Source organism: Balaenoptera physalus (assembly GCF_965194825.1).
Source record: "Balaenoptera physalus genome assembly, chromosome: 11".
NCBI lineage: Eukaryota > Metazoa > Chordata > Mammalia > Artiodactyla > Balaenopteridae > Balaenoptera > Balaenoptera physalus.
This window is the reverse complement of record NC_138896.1, coordinates 82,514,718-82,534,561: the sequence shown is the minus strand read 5'-3', so window position 1 is coordinate 82,534,561 and position 19,844 is coordinate 82,514,718. Positions and strand designations below refer to the sequence as shown.

At 39.1% G+C, this 19,844-nt stretch overlaps 1 protein-coding gene across 12 annotated transcripts in view; it reads left to right on the top strand.

Annotated features, from left to right (window-relative positions):
* Positions 1-19,844, top strand: part of FHIT (fragile histidine triad diadenosine triphosphatase) — a 1,480,075-nt gene that overhangs the window by 16,184 nt on the left and 1,444,047 nt on the right. For all 12 annotated transcript variants that reach the window (XM_082412414.1, XM_082412417.1, XM_082412428.1 and 9 more), the window contains exon 2: positions 19,215-19,263. The gene's annotated coding sequence lies outside the window, so the exon portion shown is untranslated. The remainder of the gene's footprint in view (positions 1-19,214; positions 19,264-19,844) is intronic.

Sequence of the window (19,844 nt, the reverse complement as noted above, 5' to 3'; positions counted from 1 at the left end):
ATCCACTAGATGGGCATAGTAGAAGGTTGTTGTAAGCACAAGAGATGATGTTTGGAAAGCATCCAGTGCTGTTTGACACATCACAGGGATTTAATGATGCTGCCATTTTGTTATTATTATTATTATTTTGTTACTGTTATATATTATGTTTATATCTTGACTCAGTACTTTTCTGTCTCTTTGTGATTCAGTTTCCTTTTCTAAAAAATGGAGATAATAAGAGAATCTACCTCATTGGTTAATTGTGAGGATTAAATGAGATAATACATGAAAGTGCATGGGGTGCTTCCTGGTACATAATAAGCACCAAATACACACTAGCAATGATTTTAGCTATCTTTTTTTTTTTTTTTAATTAGTCACAATACCTTAAATAAAGTAAAGAACTAGATAAGACAAGGTGACTGGGGGCAGTTACCATCTCTAATACACATGCTGAAGCAGATTTCTCAGTTGTCTAAAAGACCCAACATTTTCCCTAAGCATCTCATTTATCATAGGGAACAGTAAATAAATAATGTCAAATCTATAATTGAAAGTCAAATATCTGTATCCAACATGAGTTCTTAAACCTGGATGCTGGAGTCTCTTTAACATCAAATGTTCCATGTATATATATAGGAAACAAAAACACTAATTGGAAAAGATATCTGCATCCCTGTTTTCATAGCAGCATTATTTATAATAGCCAAGACCTAAGTGTCCATTGATGGATGAGTGGTTAAAGAAATTTTGGTATTTATACATACAGTGGAATATTATTCAGCCATAAAAAATGAGGAAATTCTACCATTTGTGACAACATGGATGGACCTTGAAGGCATGCTAAGTGAAATAAGTCAGACAGAGAAAGATAAGTACTATATGATGTCACTTATATGTGGAATGTGTAAAAAAAAAAAAAAAAAGCATTCCCCTCCCCCTGCTGCAAACCTACACCAAACTCATAGGAAAAGATCAGATTTCTGGTTATCAAAATGTACAAACTTCAATTATACGATAAATAAGTATTAGGGTTGTAATGTACAACATGATGATTATAGTTAGCACAGCTGTGTGATATATGGGAAAGTTGTTAAGAGAGTAGATACTAAGAGTTCTCATCACAAGGAGAAATTTGTTTTTTCTTTTCTTTTTATTGTATCTTTATGAGATGATGGATATTAACTAAACCTATTTATGGTAATCATTTCACAATATATGTAAATCAAACCATCATGCTGTACACCTTAAATTCATACAGCGATGTATGTCAATTACTTCTCAATAAAACTGGGAAAAAATGCAATGTAGCTACAGTGGAGAAATGGAAAAATAGAGGACAACTAAAACAGTGGAACATAGATACTTCTGGGGATGACAAGTGGAAGGTAGGAAGAAATGAGGCAAGAGATTTTTTTTTTCCTAAAGTCTATGTGTTGCCATTTGATTTAAGCTATTATATATTTTACCTTATAATAAATAAAATTTATTTTGCTAAAAGTAAAAAAAGAGAAGAATCTAATGTTCCAGGTCCATGCTGTATCTCCACATACGGAAGAGATATATTAGTTAGAAGAGACCTAGTTAGAAGAGACCTTATTTTTTATCAGGTTACTATAGGCCAGGCACTAAACTAAGACCTTTGTGGGGATTCTCTCATTTCATCCTCACAGCAACTCCAGGGGGTGGATACTCTTATTATCCCTGTTTACAGATGAGAAAACTGAAACACAGAGAGGTTAAGTATGTGCTTAAGGACACCCAGCTGGCAAGTGGTGGTGCTGGGATACGGATGCATGTCATATGACATGGGAGAGAGCTTAAGCTCTACTAGCTGAGGTCCTCAGGTGGTCAAGAAGTCAAACCTGCTTGGTGGCTACTCTTTCTGTATTAATGAAGTCTGATGGATCAAGACAAGGATATAAATGGACTTGCTTTTTACCAATGACATAACAAATTAACATTATTCCTATTGTTTCCAAGATCATTCCATTTCATGTAAGGGAATGAATTTCAATATGGAATAGACTTATTTAAGGAAACATCAATATTTTTCTCAAATTGGCAGCATCAAAACTATATTTATGGAATTAAAACATATTGCATTTATATAATGCAAATTCACTTGGAAACAAGATTTCTTTATCTTTTTCTGTAACTTAGCTTGCAGCTGTTGGCATCAGTCTATTTTTAAAACACAAAAATAAATTGTTTCTTGTTAACTCCATTGGATCTGCAGGCAGATAGTAGACAGAGTTGCTGTCCATGAGGCCAGCATCTTGGTTAGAGGTCCTGGATTATTCTATGAGAAGGTGCTATTTGGAAAAAAAAATCCTTTTCTTACCAACTGCATAAGAAAATTCATTTTAGAAAATAAAAAAAGACAAAAATGCTCAAAAAATAAAGTAACATTAGCATTTCATCTCCTCAGTATAGCACTATCAATATTTCAGTGTAGGGATTTCCCTGGTGGTCCAGTGGGTAAGACTGTGCTCCCAATGCGGGGGGCCCAGGTTCGATCCCTGGTTGGGGAACTAGATCCTGCATGCCAACCTAGAAGTGTGCAGGCTGCAACTAAGAAGTCTGTATGCCACAACTAAAAGTCTGTGTGCCACAGCTAAGACCTGGTGCAGACAAAATAAATAAATATTAAAAAAATATTTCAGTGTGTACCCTTTCCATCCTTTTTTATTGCATATGTAAGTTCTAAGTTCTGTTAGCTTTCTAAATTGGGATCACACTTTATATGTAGTTTTGTTACCTTTTTTTTTACTCATCAGTGTATTGTGGTGCATTTTCCCATGTCATTAATGATTGCAAAGTACTCTTACTATTAGAACCTGCAACCTATCCTAATTGTTTTTTTTTTTAATTTTTAAATTTAAATTTTAATTTTTGGCTGCGGTGGGTCTTCGTTGTTGCACACGGGCTTTCTCTAGCTGCAGTGAGCGGGGGCTATTCTTTGTTGTGGTGCACGGGCTTCTCATTGCGGTGGCTTCTCTTGTTGAGGAGCACGGGCTCTAGGCACATGGGCTTCAGTAGTTGTGGCTTGCGGGCTCTAGAGCGCAGGCTCAGTAGTTGTGGTGCATGGGCTTAGTTGTTCCGCAGCATGTGGGATCTTCCCGGACCAGGGCTCGAACCCGTGTTCCCTGCATTGTCAGGCGGATTCTTAACCACTGTGCCACCATGGAAGCCCCTATCCTAATTGTTTAACATTAGGTTTCCCCCACCTCTACTTCTGGTATATGTTAGCGAAGAATATTTGCATATATGCATATAATTACATATATGCAATATTTGCATATAATTACATCCACTATTCTTTTTCTTAGGATACATTCTCTGAAGTGGAAATGCTGGGTTATATGGTAAGCTGTAGGAGTAACTATCTAGTTTTTCTTCACTGCAGGCAGTGCTCCCCTGCGCACCTAGAATCTCCACTAACAGCTTCTCCTGGGCTCTGTTTCCCAGGAGCTTCAGAGAAGAGACTATGGAGCAGGAAGGTGGTGGGGCAGTTAACAACATCCGTCTTCAGGTTCTACTCGTGGACCAAAACAAACATGTTGGGTTGCCAGTACCAGCCTTAACATATCCCCTATTATTTGATATTTAACTCTGTCAGCTCAGAATGCTTTCAGCTGCACGTAATAGAAAACTTGACTTATGGTGGCTTTAAAAAATAGGGGATTATTTCTCCCACATAATATGAAATTTAGAAATGTGTGGTGGCTGTGGCTTTAGTTCAGCAGCTCAGAGATGTCAAGGAGAGTGTGTCTACAGCGTTCTTGGCCTTTTCTTAATGGTCACAGGATGGCTGCGGGTGAAGCAGGCATCATACTTCTGTTCAGGGAGTCAGGTTGGGGTGTGAGAACACAGATGAATAAGACACATTTTTGACCCTGGGAGTTGTTAACCTGATTTTAAAAAGTGGTGCTTTTGTCTCTTATTGCAGAAGTAATACATGTTCATTATAGAAAATATATTTCAGTGGTAATCTTACCACCCAGAGGTAATCACTGCTCTCATTTTGGTGTTTATCCTTTTAGTTTAGTTATAAATCCACAAAAAAGTGGGATTTTTGATTTATGTACTGCCCCATAACTGGCTTTTTAAATCAGCATCCATCTCACTGCCTAGCACCCGGTAGATGGTTTAAAGATTTTACTGGAAATTTAATGAATAATTTAAAAAATACACTATGAATATTATTTTTCTATATCTCTGAGTAGTCTTTACAGTATATATTTTATAGTATAATTTTTAATAGCTGCATATCCCTCAATTGTTTGAATGTTTCATGATTTATTTGACTCAATCTCTGTTATTTTACATGTAGATTTAAAAAAAATTTAACTATGACAAATAATACTGCATTGAACATCTTTGTGTGTGTGTGTGTGTATACACAAATCTTATTTCCTTAAATTCCTTTCATAATTGGAATCACTGGGCCCAACGAAATGCCAATTTTACAGTCCTTGATTTATGTCATCAAATTGCCCTCTTCAAATGTACCATTTTACTTACCACCAGCAATGTGAGTTGTTATAACCTTGTTTTAGTTTTTTATTTTTAATAGACATTTTTTTGAGTTGGTAATATATTTGTCTGATTCAAAAATCAAGACAATGCAAAAGGCATAAAGTGGAGTTTTACTCCTGTTCCTGTCCCCATACTCTCATCTCTGCCCCCATTTCCCTTAGGGTAGCCACTTCTACTAGGCTCGTTTGCATCTTTTCAGTATTTTTAATGCACACAGGCAAATGTGTATATAAATTATTTCCATTCCTTTCTTACACAAAAAGTAACACACAATATACACTGTTCTGTATTCTTGCTTTATTTGGTTAGGCTGCTGTATAATGTTCCATTATGTGAATATTCTGTAGTTTTATTTATCTAGTCTCCTGTCTAGCTTTATTTGAGACCTGTGTCTTTTCAGCAAAACCAGGCCCAAGTGAACTATGTTATTCTGGCCCTGCAGCTACACCACAAATAGGAGTAGGAAGCTATATCTTAATTTCCTAGACCTACTGCCTGGCTTGCTGCACATTTTGACTTAGCCTCCCAGGGTGTAGTTGGCAGTGTCTGAAATATACTGAATCCAAGAAGGGAGAGAATTGCACAGGTAGGTTTATCCCCTTTGAAGACCCACTGGCTTGTCTTTTTTCCCTAGCTGTGATTGTGAGATATTTTCATGTTTTAGTTTGGGTAAAGAGTAACCCCCTCCATTCTCATCCAAGGGATGGTGGCTCCCATAGGAAATTATGTCTTATTTTTTAAGGAATTCATTGTCACAGAGTGCCAGGTGTATGGTATGCTCCCTCAAGAGGCTCTGGGGAAGAATCCTTCCTTGCCTCTTCCGGCTTCTGATGGCTCCAAGCATCCTTTGGCTTGTGGCTCCATAATAATTTACTTCACTTGGCTTTCTCTGTATCTTCTCCTCTTCTTTCTCAAATCTCTATCTGCCTTTCTCTTATAAGGACACGTCATTGTTCTTAGGGCCCAACCAGATAATCCAGGATGACCTCAAATCAAGATTCTTAACTTAATTCCTTCTGCAAAGACCCTTTTTCTGAATAAGGTAACACTTGCAGGCTCCAGGGATTTGATGCAGATATATCTTTTGGGGGCCACCATCCAGCCCACTACAGGCTTTGAGTCTAGCACTCTGATTCCAGAATCTGTGCTCTGCCCTGTTAGACCATATCCTGTGAAGTGCCACAGAGAAAGTCTGTTTTCTCTTCCACATGGTAGTAAAAGGCTAAGGCTTATTCGCTCAGTGTTGTATCTTCATCGCCTTGCACAGTGCCTTTTGCACAGAGGAGGTGCTCAATAAAATGAAATGGCTTTAATCACTGAATTTCCATAGAATTTATGAAGGCAGTTTTCACGTCTCTTATTGCTTTTCTCCAGGCTGAATATTCCCCAGGTACTTCAGCTGTTCCTTATGTGAAGTTCGGAGCCCCCATCTTTCTGGTTGCCGTCCAGTACATACTTGCTAATTTGGCCAGTCCTCCTCTTAATATGCCTTCCAGATTGAACTCTTGATAAGATTTAAGTAACAGGGTAGAATGAGACTATTAATGCTTATGGTTTGTACACTATAATTCTTAAAGTAGCTCTAGGTTGTATTCATTTTAGAGTAGCTGCTAAGGTCATTTCTGGTAATTAATAGCTAAAGACAAAAAAAAAAAAAAAGAAAGAAAAGAAAAGAAAACTCTGCCATACTAGTAGTCCTACTTAGTCATTGAGTTTTTAGGGCCAAATACAGCCTCAGTTATGCTAATGCAAGTTTTATCGATTTTGGATTCTGAGGATGGATTTTGAATTTGGAAAGAAAATGGTCCAAACGTCACATTCTGGGATTTAGTAGAAAAGGCAAGCATACTCATTAATAAATCCAGTTTTCTCTCTCCATTCCATTTTGTTGAATCCATGGAAAAAAAGTTGTATGTTTTAAGAGACCTGAGTGGTGATCCAATACAATTTTCTGCAAGAACGAATCAGGATTTTCATGACAAAATATTAGAGAAGAGAACATTTTTCTTCTTAATTTCTACCTGCTGTGGCCTGAAGTTGGTAGAGTTTTGTTGTTTTTTTTTTAATCACATTTACCAACTGCTTGTGTTAATTTTCACGTACTTGTACCCCGAACAAATTTATGCTCTTGGTGCTGTATGTGCTGCAAGTTTCACTGCTGTCAAAACATGTTTTTAAAAATAACCCATGGGTTTTAACTAGTACAGTCAAGACAAATTAGGTTTTTTAAGAAGTAAAATCCACCTTAATATTTAGATCAGCAAGATGTTGTTATGACTAACTTTTGGCTTTATGTGGTAAGATAGGACCGAGGCATACTAGAGGCATACTAACTCTTTAAAATTTTTTCTTTCAATCAATTAATTTTTTAAACTAGGGGTTAAAACAAGGAAAAGATAATAACTCCCAGGGGTGGACTCCATGTCTTCATTTACTCCATTATACCTTCTGCATCTTGAAGCCTGGTTTCTTTGAAAGGAAACATTTTGCAGAGAAAGCCCTCTGCTTGGAACTCCTCCCCCTCACTCCTTACCTGGCTACTATTTCTACCTGAGGCTATAGCTTAAATGTCTCTTCTGCAAGGAAAGTTATTCTGACCAATAAGACTAGTAGTTCTTATCTTATAAGCCCCCTTGTACTTCATTTGCAGTCTTCATTACATCAGTTTCAATCACCTTGCTAATATTTGTCTTTTACTCCAGTCTGTAAACTCTATGAGGCAGGGCTGTGTCTGTTTTCAACACTCTCCCTAGATCAGTGTTTGGCCCATAGTAGATGCTTAGTAAGTTTTTGTTGACTGATTGGTCAGAGGCTGCAAAAGTCATTTAAGGGCTAATTTTAACAATATTTGCATTTCTATGTGTGTGTGTGTGTGTGTGTGTGTGTGTGTGTGTGTGTGTGTACTAAACTAATAGCAATGACCTCCTCTTTTCTTTCTTTTTTTTTTGCGGGGTGGGGGGGTGGGTACCACTGCATCAAATTACTGAAGTAGAAAAAACAGTTGACATTCTGTTTTAAAGTGACTATGTATTTGACCCACTTCTACTCTAGTAATGTCATCACGATTGTATCTCATTGCTGTGGGTTCTTGGAGGCTGACAGGCAGAACAAGTTGCTTCAGCTCACGGTCCTCATCTGTCATACAGAACAGCTTGCAGAATCTTATTATGTGAATGAAATATGGAGAGAGAGATATTTTTCTTCCTGGGCTATCAGGGTAATTGAAAGTAACCGTATCAGAGTACAGGGGGAAAATGCAGGAAAACAGACTGCTTTTGTGAAGGGCAACTCATCGGCTCTCAGAACTGCAGGTATCTAGCCTCCCAGGGCAAAGTGTTTCCTTTTATCCAAAGGCCTGAGATTCAACATTCTTTCAGTAAGGAAAATGCCTTGGTTCATGTTACCACCCCTCAGCTGCCTGATGAGATGCCACCACCATGGTGCCTTTGGAGGTGTATCCCACCAGATGCAGGGCACGAGCTTGGTGTGTTCTTTAGCCAAGGAAGAAAACCGTTTTAGTATTCCAGATCAATAAAGTGTAGTAGAAAATTGGAAATGTGCTATGAAAAGTCATTAACCAGAGAAATTCTACTGTTCCTGAGTTTTGGATCAGAAGAAATAATAACACTTGACTGCTTTTCTAGTTTATATTTTACAAGCTTGGCCCTGGTGCAACGGAATATCAGATAATACTGTATCAGTGACACTTTGCCTTCTAAATCGTTGGTCCTGTACGTATAAACTGAGCTCTATAGAATAGTTTTAGTTCACAGGAAGCCTTTTATGTAACACTGGTCGAAAGCACTAATGCGGTGACGCAAAGCAAGGTACAGTTCAGCAGTCATTCAAGTCATGACTTTGTTATATTTTGAGATAGCTTTAAAATCACTTAGTCGAACAAAACTCTAAAGTACTGTAACTGCCAGGTTGCTTTATCTAATTTATGAAACAGAGGCAAAGGAAATCAACAATAACCCTCCATTTACCATTATTAGATTAGCTATTACTGAAACTGCAGAAAGTATATAACCCTTTACTTTGTGTTCACTTGAATTTGGTTATTAAGCTTTGATGGAACTTTCATTTAACCAAATGCCTTTGTTTACAACAATAAGCATGTTAAATCTTTTGTGTTCTGAATTTGATATGAGCATTTTAGTACATGCCTCCTGCAAAGGCATGTTAAAGTTACAGATTCTATTCATTTGTGTTGTGTCAAACATTATCAATTCAATCTAGTTAGGGTCTTGTTTTTCTTCCTGACTTTAAGAAATGTATGTTTTTGCTGTAAGGCTTCTACTTTTTCAAGAATATAACCAGGCATTAACAAACATGAAACTACTTCTCAGAGCAGCTTCATAAAAATTGATTTTTCAAAATTAAATAAGCATCTGGTGGGCTGAAAATGCTTTATACCTGATATTTAAAAGATATTTTGACTATTGCCAAAAGAAATCAATTTCTTCATGCTGTCTCCCTTGCAGATGCCGTCATGTGCCACTGGGTTGTGTAGAGCACAGGCTCTGGAGGGAGGCAGGCTTGGATTTGCACCTCTCCTCTATCACTTACTTGCCTGTGACCTTGGACTTCACCTCTTAGGGAAATCAGTTAACTCTAATCGCCCTCTCCTCAGTGTGTATTTGGGTTCATAATAGTACTTATCTCATAGTGTTTGTTATACGTGAGGGGATGCATGTAAAGAACTCAAAAACCTGACTGTTATTATAACTTGTGTTTGTGTGTCTGTGTGTGTGTCCATGCTCTATATACATGTTATCGACTTGACTGAAAATTTACTGATTTTAAATCTGGTTATAATAATGGAAATGCTGTTATCCTTTCAGAACTTAATGTTCTAGTATCGTGACCATATCTAGAAGTGACATGGAGCATAGTTATCATTTTGGATCTATTCAGAGCCATTGCTTGAAAACAAGTCACTGGGAAGGTGGCTGTTTCAATTGCAGAGATTGGAACCAAATTCATATTCCAAAGAAGTCTTTACTTGAAAAGTGGAACTTTATTTCAGTTCTTTTAAATTGATGTAAAAGCTGAGATAAAGAGTGTTTTAAATATGTGAAATAGAAATACATGGCCTTTCCAATAAGAAGGGCTCCTGTTGACAATTTGCTGTTGGTTTTTCACTGACTTTATCTGTTTCTCACATCTTTTAAGCTTCTCTCTAACTGCCTTGTTCTCTCTACATTTTCCATCTTCATCTCTGTCCTTTATATCCACATTTTTGGGGTAGTGTAGATGGGTTTGGAGAAATCCACACTGTGTCACCCAGCATCCTTTAGACCAGTAATCCATACAGGAGTGATAGGAGTTCAGGCTAGGAGATCTGGTCTTTGATATTGGTTTTCAGCAAATTTACACAGTTCTTATGGGGATGGAATTTTTCTCCTCATGTGTACCATCTTCTGTCTGCTTGAATAATGAGTCATAGAAAAATGAAAACTTCCTTAACTATGAAAGTTTCAGCAAGAAAAAAATGTTAGGCCTTTGGTGTTAGTATAATGCAAAATAAGATAGCATTTAAAAAGTCTCTTCTTCAGCATCATATTGACAGTGCCCCTCACTTGAGTCAGGGATTGGGGACTTACTGAGATACACCATCTGGCAGAATATGGAAGGCCAGTCTTGTGCCAACTGAAAAAGCTGCATCAGTTCCAACTCTTGTGTACTTGGCACATTATTGGATGTCTTGCAAAACGTTTATCACTTTTTAATTAGGAAGGACTAAGGGATTTTAGTACCCCAAAGAAAATGTCAGCAGCCCAAAGACAGAAAAATTATCCAGTGGATCATAAGGGGAAGTAGGTGTTTCACTTTGAGCTTGCACAGGAAACAAGGATAGTTTCATACTAGGATCTTTGTTGGGGGGCACGTATCCTTGGTCTGTCTGAGCGGAACTGGGGACCTGGTCTTTCTATTATTCTGACAGTTTCCCCAGTTTGTTTCTCTTGCAGCATGGCCAGGCCTTGAAAGCACATGCCAAGAGATCAACTCTGTTCTGCTTCTTGGCCTATCATGTAAACTGTGGCCTGTCATGTTCATTAAAATGAAAATTTGTCGAATGGAATTTGCCTGACTGGCAGAATAGTTTAAATGTCAGATGTTGTTAGGCCTGGATATAAATATTATGTTTCTATTGTTAATTAATTGCAGTGCCTCAGTACCAGTGATCCAAAATCCAATTTAGTCTGCAATAGGCCTGTGGATAAGGGCCAGAGATAATGAATGCAGAGGGAAAAAATGTATTCAGAGTTTCCATTGTATGTCAACGTCCTCTTAGAAAAATAGCAAATTTTGGTGTGTCACTACAGTTTAAGAAGGGCAAAACAAGACAGAATTAAGACTCATTGTCTTTTGAAACCTCTCAAATGTTACTTACTGTTGCATCTATTCCACTGCTAGCCCTGAGTCTGTCCCAGCATCAGAATTCCCAAAAGATGCCGCTCTGTCCCCTTTCTGTGACTCCCCCCCACCCATTGTTTCTATCCCTTGAGTCTGTTGTTTTGTTCCCCGCTCATTTCAGACCTGTAGAACTGAGGTGTCTAGCCCCGTAATCCTGCTCAATTCTCTTTGCAGTGTTCATTTTCCTCTCTTCCACTTACCATCAACCCTTCCTTTCTCTTTCTTTTGGTCCTTTGTTTTGGTCCCCAGGCTCAACAGCCTGTCTGTCAAGTCTGCCACTGTTTGTTAAGATCATTTTGCTTCCAAATTGAGCTGGTAGCTGAATATCACTCCGAATATCGCTGCTAGAACTGTCTGCATTACAAAGAGGAGCAGAAATTTTGCTGCTGGGGCCCAGACCTCAAAACTGACTGTTGTTGCAAGCCGTGAGCCAGCAGGCGTTTGTGGCTGCCATTCTCAACCAATATTTTGTTGAGTACTTGCTGTGAGCATGGCATCTGACCCGGCCACCTCTCTGGGTTCCAAAGGCAAGTGGGTGTGCCAGGCGGAGGAGGACTAATTAAGACTTTGGAAGGCAGGACTAATGTGGTCCAATGGTCAGGGACCCTCATTTAATTCCTGGCATCCTGGTCCCTGCCAACCTCGTTCTGCCCCTGTGATTATGCTGGCTGAGAAGCAGGGAAGGGAAGATGAACTTTGGTTTGCTCTGAGTTTCCCTGTCCAGCAGTGTCTATCAGATTAAAAATGAGAGGGAAGGAGGCCAGAGAATCTTCCAGATGGAGAGTTCAGAGGAGGGCACAACCAGACTCCCTCTCGGCAGTGACGTCACTGGGCCATTCAAGCACTGGGCCGGGAGCCTGCTGGCAGACCCTGTAGTGGAGTGGAGTGGGGGCTGGCAGAACAGTCACCCTTGGCTTAGGGTGGAAGCAGATTGAAACCAGGCACATGCAGGCCACATGGTAGAGGCAGAGCATTTACCCTGAGGACTGGCAGTCTGTTTGGAGGTGGGGCCCTTCATTCTGGACTCCTCTTAAGGGTGAGTTCCCCAAATTATGTAGACAACTGCAGAAACCAAATGGGGAATTGGTGTTCTCCAACCTCTCTGTTTCTTCCTTTAGAATGAACCAGCTGTGTAAGAAAGGTGACCTTAGATAGGCTGGAGGCAGCAGTAACAGTAGTAGCCCTACATCCTTGGATGGATGCACATGTGGACAGCAGTTCCAGGCAGCAGGGGTTTGGTGAAGACACAATGCACTGACACTCACTTGCCACACCTCGTGGTAGCACAATTTTGTAACTAGATTCCATGTTCATTGAAAAGTATCCTTATGGATACTCCAGGAACAGGGTTTTGCTCAAACAAGAGCTGGTTTTTAGACTAAGGCGATCTGAGGTCTATGAAATTCTGGAATGATAACGAATGAGGCTAAACACTGAATATCTGGCTTAACCTTACTTAAAAATTGATTATTTTAATGTTACATCCATACAACCTCAGTTTCTCTCTGAGATGAACCTCTTTGTCTCAAATTCAGGTTATTAGAGTTTGGGGAGGGTTTGTGCTATTGGGAGCAGAGCTGTTTGACTTGAAATGTCATCTCATTCTAAGAAAACATACTAGGGCCACGTTAGGGCATCCCTGTGCAAATGTCACGTTGTCAGAGTGTCTCCTCCTAGGATTAGACTAGCCACGGTACTTCCAGCCCTGTCTTACGGTCAGACAAAGCCACTGAGTTCCCCCACAGCCAGGGCGCCAACGTGGCCAGGGTCATGCTCCCCGAGATTTCATGGAATTTGATTTGTCTCTAACTCTCTGCATATTAAGATGCTAATTATTGGTTGACTGGTATTCTGCTCCTCAGATGTCACCTAATGATTTTCCAGGGCTCATGCTACTTGGCAAATTTATTTTTCCAATGCCTGGCAAATATTACAGCATTGAACAGGTGTGGTGAGGATGAGTTGTGTTATATTGTGTGTGTGTGTGTGTGTGTGTTTGTGTGTGTCTCAGGCCACAGAAGTGTAGACTTCTGTAGAGAGATATCTTTTCATCTTAAAAAAACCTAGAGTACAAATTAAGAAAATGAGAAAGAAAGAACAAAAATAAAAAGCTAATCTCAAGTAAAGAATTTTCAATGTTTTCAATAATAACACAAACATAATATTCCTTTAAGCAAATTTCCTTGGGTGTATGTTGACACTGGCCTAGAGGATGTAGATTCAACAAGGAGCAAGAAAGGTGTGGTCTGAATCACCACACCTATAAGAGGTTCTTTTACAGACGTTCGATGCTTTCGTTTGAAATAAAAATGATGTGCTGGCCAAAAAAAAAAAAAAGATGTGGTCTGTATCTTTGTTGAACTTAGGGTCTATTGGAAAGACTTTCACTTACATTTTGACAATATTGATCAGTTATCCATATGAATAACAAAACTAAGGAATATTCCGATCTCAACTCTAAATACATCAGTTTCACAAATTCTGAAAATTACTCTTTAAGAAATACATGCATATAAACTGAAATAAAATTTCTGGGAATACATCTGAGAAGTCTCAGGTTTGGGGGATCTTTTCTGTTGTTTGTTGTGAGGGTTTAAATCAGTCTGCAGATTCTCAAATAATTTCATGTGTTTAAAATATTCATTTATCATCAGGTAGTTTAACCAAGGCTATGTTTTCCAGCTGCCTGGTTTTCACGGATATGTAGAAAAAGGTTTAAGAATCTTCTCTTAGTTGAAAATTGGCTATCATTTGAAAGAATGCTGCAATAATTCGTCTGCAGCAACAGCTCACTGAGCATAGCATAAGAACAGAAATGAGGGCTGAATTTATTCACTGTCTTCATTCTTGTGTCTTGTCTTCATTCCTGAGTGAACAGACTTCTTTCCTAGGTATGTACATAATTGTTAAAGACTTAAAGGTCAATAACCAGTCGCTTAATGTGGCAGTCAAGTCAGGTGAGGGCTGCAGAATGCAGCAGTGGATGCAAATCTCTCAGTTCCAGGCAATGTTGCCTTAAGGAAGGTGCAGTTGGATGGTTCCCAAAGATAGGTTTTAACTGGGGGAAGATAAATCACAGTCAAAGGAGGTTTTTATATTTGAGAAAGATGTTTGTTTAAATTCAGACCAGTATTTACCTGGAGGCTGGATAATGGAGTGAAGGGCTTGGTGTTGATAAAGGTTTTCTGGGCAGCTATGCTCTGGAAAACCACCAAGATAAATCAGTCTGTTATTGGCCTGTACTGCTCTGCCTCCGTGATTATGTCTTTTGGGAGCAGCTGAAGCCTAAACCTCTTTGGATTCATTTAAATCTAATCTGTGTCTTGCAGAAGGTCATATGAAGGTTAGAGAGTCCACCTGCTCTACAACAAAATGGGGATGAGTTAGGCATGAGGGGAACTGGGAAAAGGTATAGTGCATTGTAGCTGCAGGTGAAAATGTTTTCATGGCCAGTAGAAGTTTAGGTCTTTGGATTTTGGGGTCAAGGTAAACATGGGAAAGAGAGGACTAGTTTGAGTGGCTATTCTTGACTTTTGTCCAGAGATAAGTACTTTGGGCACTAGAGCGAGAGTTTTCTGATCCTGACCTGCTCCTACTTCAGATATCTAGCAGACATATACGGACAAATGTTTGGGTGCCAGAGGTATACACAAAGACTGTGGAATCCACTTGTGCAGCTGACTCTTGAACACGGAGGGGGTTAGGGGCGCCAAGCAGTTGAATATTTGTGTATAACTTATCATCAGCCTTCCATATGTATGTCCATATCTGAGATTCTGTGGATTCAGTAACCACGAAGAGTGTAGTACGGTAGTACATAGTTATTGAAAAATAAATCCATGTATAAGTGGACCAGTGTAGTTCAAACATCCTGTTCAAGGGTCAGCTGTGCTTGTTTATTCAACAAATATTGACTGAATGACTATTTAGTGCTAGCATAGAGTCTGGGGCTCACAATGCCTGGGCAGGGTGAGTTTGGTTTAAGCAATAAAAGCCATAGGTTTTAAAGAGCTTAGACATTCATTAAGGTCATAAAATATAAACACAGGAGAAGGTAATAATTTAAGACAATAGCATGCATGCCTGTCACAAGGCATTCTATGATTAAGGAGACAACAAAGCTCTGTTTTAAGACCAGTCCCACCACCTGTCCCTTTACCTTTCTGGGAACGAACCTTCAGTACTGGCTACCCTTTCTTACTCTTCTGCTTTCAGCCTCTTAGTTTCAACTGGATCTGCTCATCACCTTGACACATGCTCAGGTTTTTTCTGTTTACGAACTGTACAAAGAAACCCTCTTTCAGCACTTTGTCCTCCAGTTGCTACTCTCTTTCCTCTTCTTCACACCCAAACGTGTCTAATATTGTCCTTACTCACTGTCTTCATTTTAATGATTTCCACTTATTTCTTAACCGACTACAAACTGAATTCTGTCTCAGTCCACAGAACAGTTCTTCGTTCAGTTCCTCAATGACGTTTACATTGTAAAAGGGGCAGAGCCGTTAGCGCGAGAGCCGTTAGCGCGAGAGCCGTTAGCGCGAGAGCCGTTAGCGCGGCAGTTAGAGGTCCTGCCCTGTCAGCCTGGCGGTTGTCCTCTGGGCAGAGAGTGCGGTGAGAGGCGGGTCGCGGCCTTCTCCCCAGGCCCCTCCGGAACCCGGCCTCGGGGCCGGCAGGTGACCTGGGGGGCCCAGGGACAGGCCTAGGGCTGTGTCTGCAGAGCTCCAGAGCCCTTGCCTCGGCCGCCCACCGGCGGGACCCAGGCCTTGAAGTAGCAGCGGACCTCTCCCCCGTCCCCACCTCTGTGACCTAATGGCAGCGGTTACAGTCTTCATGGGTCCCAGACCATGGAGGCCTCATCAGCTGGAGTATATGGACACTGCCCTGAAGGTAACAGCTTCACCCCAGCCCCCATGTTGTGACGAGAGGCACACCCCACGTAGAGGCCACAAGGAGGTGTTTCAGCTGATAGCCCCAGCTAAAGTCTCAGCTAACCCTCAGCAACTGGCGGGCATTTGAGGGGATGAACCTTCAGGTGATTCCAGACCCCAACTTTCAAGGCTCCCAGCTGAGGCCTCAGGCACTGTAGCATAGAAAAAAGTCGGCTTACTGCACCCTGTCAGGATTCTTGTTCCATAGAAACCATAAGAGATAATAAATTATTATTATGAAGTCATTAATTCTTAGGTAGTTGGCTTTGTAGCAATACGTAGCGAATGCAAATGCCTATTTTATTATTACTAACTTGTATTTTGCCTAATATTAACTTACTTCCACCAACTTTCTTTTGGTTCCTATTTGCTTGGTATATAGTTTTCTGTACTTGTCCTTTCAAAATCTCTTTCTGTTTTAGATGTGTTTCTTATAAACATCACATAGCAAGGTTTAAAAAAATCCATTTTGAAAAAATTTTATTTTAACATGCATTTAACCCACTTACTCTGATTACTGACATATTTGAACTTCTTTTAAATATTTTCATTTGTGTTTTATATTCACTGTGTTTTCCTTTGTTTTTTTCTCCATCCCATTCCAGTCTTGTATGGAAAGAGAATTGGTTGAGTTTTCTGTTCTCTAGATTGTTCCCTTCACTGGTTTGGATACTTCAGTTCTTCTGGTGATTACTCTTACGTGTTTTTAAATTGTGAAATAGAATATACATACAAAATAATTTTGAAAGTGTATATCTATAGTTTAAAGAAAATAATAAACTGAACATCCAGATACCTGTCCCCAAGCCAAGAAATAGTGCATTACCATATTCCAGAATCCTCTTAGACCGTTTCCCCATTACAGTCTCCTTCCTCACTCTCAAGGTAAATATAGCCTGAATTCTGTATAAATCATTCATTCCTTTGCTTTTCTTCATAGTTTTTGCCACTTATATGTAATATTTCAAAACGAGATAGTATTTATTTTTGCCTTTTTGAACATCTTATATGCGGAATAATATATATAGTCTTTTGTGACTTGCTTCTTTTGTTTTACATCATATTTTTGAAAGGCATACATGTTGATGTGTGTAACTGATTCATTGATTTCTCAAAGCTGTGTAATATTCCATTGTAAGAATCTATAAAAATGTGTTTATTCATTGTACTGTTAATACCTGTTTCTGTTTTCAGTATTTCTTGCCATTCTAGCATTGATGCTAGAAACATTCTTGTACATGTCCCTTTGAGCATACATGAAAGGATGTCTTTGGTTATGTACATAGAGAAAGAAATGTTAGTTACCTTTAACAAGTTCATCAGTAGCTGTAATGCATATTTTTAACAACTTAGTATCTTTTTCTCCTAAACAATTCATTCCCCCCTCCTTTATTCCATGTGATTGTGGCCAACCACTCATTTCATCTTATTTGCAAACCCTAAAAATTGGTCGTTATTGCTATTGTAGGTTTTCGACAAGCAGGGTTTAGTAATTATTATCCAATACCCATTATTTATTTTTGAATTTACTAGATTTACTGTCATACTTGTTAATTTATTTGTTCACTATTGCTTTTTGTTCCTCTTTCCTTCTGGGATCAATTCCTTATTATTCAAGTATATCTTTTAGTATTCCTTTCAGCAAAAGTAAACTACTGTGAGCAGGAAATAATATTTTTTTTTCTGAAAAATGTCCTTATTTCTCTCATTCTTGAATGATAATTGGTTTAGCATGGCTATAGATTTTTCCTTGAACTTTTTTTCTCTTGGAACTTAGGACATGTCATTCCACTGCTGTCTTGCTTTTATTTTTGCTTATGACAAGTTGTTTTGCAAGGAGTCTATTTTTTCTCTCTGGTTGAATTTAAGGCTTTCTTTCTATCTCTGGTGTTCTGCGGTTTCCTTCTGTTGTATCTACCTGTAGATTTGCTTTTATTTATCGTGTTGAGGTCTTGGTATGCTTTTTCAAGAGGATTCATGTCTTTCATTCTAGAAAATTTGCATTCATTATTTTTTCATATTGGTCCCCTCCCTTTCTTTTGAGCTATGTTTTATTTAGCATTTCTTTGTGTTTGAAATAGAAACGGATACAGCTCAATCTCTATGTTGTCAGACCATAAATCTCTCAGACTTTATAAAATGTAGTATTATACTATTTTATCTAGTCTTCCCCAAATTATATTTCCCCCAACTCTATTGCAATCCACATAACACAGGGGGAAGGAGAAATTTTGATGGTGTCCTATGGAGGGGCCTTATCTCCTGCATTAATATTCCAAGATTTACATCATAGCCCACAAGTCTGGCCTTGTTCTTTGGTGGTCGTGCATCAGCGGTAATGGGTTCTATAGTGGGATAGGGGGATGTGAAGGGAAATAACCCAGTAGGGGCTAAAGCAGTTACTTAGGACATTAAAGGGAAAAAAAAAAAAAGAAACATGGGAAAACCATGAAGTAGTTGACCATTCCCAACTACTATACTTTAAGAGATGTTAGGATCTAGCCATGAATGAGAGAAATAGGCATATTCCATTTATTTTTGACTATGGAGTCAACATATGAGTAATGTTGGACTACTATAGAATCAGCCCCTTGAAACCTTAAGTTATTACTGTTGCTTGGCAACTATAGTTTACCACATCTCCTATCATATTGACTTGTGTGTGGTCAGCACATTGTATGTTTTGGTTGCAGGGAGCTTAATTTAACATGCCTAGATTTGATTTGAAATGCCAAGTTTGGCTTCCTCTGTTTTATGAGTTTCTCACTACCGAGAGAAGGCTACACTCTACCTAGAGGAAGGAGGATTGTATGTGTAAGCTTGCACACATTTACTCATAGGGGCAAGTGGTGAGGTCTGGATTGGGAGGGCCATGCACTCCATATGAATGGAATAGGCTCCCCCAAGTAAAACTCCCAGGGAAATGCAAATAGAGTGTGCAAGAAAGATGGCGCTAAAAGATGTAAGAAAATAAAATGCTCCGTCAAATCTGGTGTGCTGCATAATGTTTAATTTGATTTTCATCTCTGCACTTCATAAGCTATTTCATCTCTGCACTCCTCCGTTCTGTTGAGGAGTTCACACCCCAAAAGATTTGACTATAGATCTGGCCAGGTTTGTGTGAGTCGATTCTGGGTAGATGTGTGTGCCGTTTTCAGTTTATGACTTTGTCTTTCATTGACCTCTTGTACAGGAGGTATGAGGCACAAAGTTTTATCAGTGGTTTATTTGGCTAACATCACATACCATGGCATATGGAAATTCTACTTAGAGACGTGGAGAGAAAACGTTTGCTGTTTTACTCGCAGATAACTCAGTGCTTTCGTTTTTATCTCTTTGTAGCTTTGAAGCTCAGCAAAGAAGGGAAATCCATTGAGAACAGTCTGTAAAGGTAAGTGTATTACATGGCCTTGACAAACATTGCCTTTACAACATTGATTTTTCTTTTATTCAGAGATATAAACACTCGGATTAAAGATATAGCTGACAGGACAACTTCCTTAACCACCTGCTTGTCCTCCCTCATAGGCAGAAGTGCTGAGCAATAGTTAGCAGAGAGCAGGAGGAAATAAAATGATGTGCTGAGGGTAGCCAAATGCAATTGTATGCTTGCTGACTTTTGCTTTCTTCTCAGCAGTTCAGACATTCCAATGGAGCTAAATTTACTAAGATTAATGCTAGATGGAAAAAGAATGCACTCGTACCACTTCTGGTCAATAGTTAAATAAAACCAGCTGGCCAAATAAAGCATTTAAGATAAAATTCAAAGTGGCATTTCAATTGCGTTGGATGAAATTTATCATTAAAGTCAGTTGTGCCATTGTGTGGAAGAGCTAGTTTTGTAGAAAGGAGAAAGTTAGCCAGTTTGGTGTAGCTAATTTCATTCCACCCAGTCACTTTGGACGCTAAGTGAGTTAAGGAAATGAACTTCCAAGTTTGAAGCAATGGGGAAAGTACCTACTCAGCCTCCTG